We start from the raw sequence: 1,714 nt of genomic DNA on the forward strand, positions 1-1,714 counted from the left end.
CCCCGACCTGCGCAGCTGGATCCTGGACTTCACCTCTGACCCTCAACACCGGAGCCACCAGTGTTGCATCCTGAGCCCTCTCCTTTAATAGGCTCTTTGCACAAGCTCCACTACTTCCTGAAACTCTACAGGCATATTTCTTTCCTGTCCTATACTATTGGATGGAAGTGATTGATCAGGTGTGTTGCACTGAATAAAGTACTGTATTTGATCAAAGCATGCCCTCAAGTGGAAATTCATTTATTTTATTCTAGGCTAGGTAGGCCTATTATAGGCTAGGCTGTATGAGTTTAGTTGGCTATTTGATTGCAATTAACAAGTAATTAAGGGTATTTATCGGTCTATTATGAGTCTATATGAAACAAGTATACCACTTATTTAATTTGGTGCATTTTAACATATGTTTCAGTCATCCGGACATTTCAGAGATACGAACGACCTTCGGTCCCGTTGGGTTCGGATAAGTGGGGTCCTACTGTATTTCTCATTTTCACCCAATTTGGTAGCCAATCACACCCGAACTTCCCTGCTGCTGCTGTGGAGGGTCCGTCGCACCATCACACTCGGAAGAGAGAGCCATCTCCCTGACTCTCTCAAGGCCGTTACTGTGACACCAGACTGGGTCACTGTAGAGTGGCGGATCCTCACAACTGAGGGGGACTAGAAGGGGATTAGAGATGGACTAGGGTGCAGGAGTGAGGGGACTAGAGATGGAATAGAGATGGAATAGGGCACAGGAGTGATGGGGACTAGAAGTGGACTAGAGATGGACTAGGGTGCAGGAGTGAAGGGGACTAGAAGGGGACTAGAGATAGACTAGGGTGCAGGAGTGTAGGGGACTAGAAATGGACTAGAGATGGACTAGGGCGCAGGAGTGTAGGGGACTAGAAATGGACTAGAGATGGACTAGGGCGCAGGAGTGTAGGGGACTAGAAATGGACTAGAGATGGACTAGGGCGCAGGAGTGAAGGGGACTAGAGATGGACTAGGGCACAGGAGTGATGGGGACTAGAAGGGGACTAGAGATGGACTAGGGCACAGGAGTGATGGGGACTAGAAATGGACTAGAGATGGACTAGGGCACAGGAGTGATGGGGACTAGAAATGGACTAGAGATGGACTAGGGCGCAGCAGTGTGGAGGACTAGAAGGGGACTAGAGATGGACTAGGGCGCAGGAGTGAAGGGGACTAGAGATGGACTAGGGCGCAGGAGTGTGGAGGACTAGAAGGGGACTAGAGATGGACTAGGGCGCAGGAGTGAAGGGGACTAGAGATGGACTAGGGCGCAGAATTGAGGGGGACTAGAAGGGGACTAGAGATGGACTAGGGCGCAATAGTGATGAGGAATAGAACTGGAGCTGGGGGTACTGGGATCTGGGAGGACAGGGACACAAATGACAAGACAAGACGTGGTAATAAAAACATAGGGACGAAAAAACAGCCCTGGAGTCTAACCCAGCCGCCTCTGTATATATTAATAATGTTTTCATTTTGTTGAGCGGGGGAGGGGGAGGGGCAAATGTTATTGTCAGGCAAATGTTATTGTCGCGCGATTTGTCGACAGGGGGGCGTTAGCCTTGCGGCTGGCGACCGTTATTCTCCAGAACCTACAGATGGCCAGCACGCCCCTGGTCACAGCCAGGAAGTCCAGGGTGAAGGGCGGGATATGTCAGCCAGCACACAAGGCCTTGAAAATGGCTGCGTAGGGAGGGGG

The sequence above is a fragment of the Borostomias antarcticus genome (genome assembly GCF_949987555.1).
Source record: "Borostomias antarcticus genome assembly, chromosome: 13".
Classification (NCBI taxonomy): Eukaryota; Metazoa; Chordata; class Actinopteri; order Stomiiformes; family Stomiidae; genus Borostomias; species Borostomias antarcticus.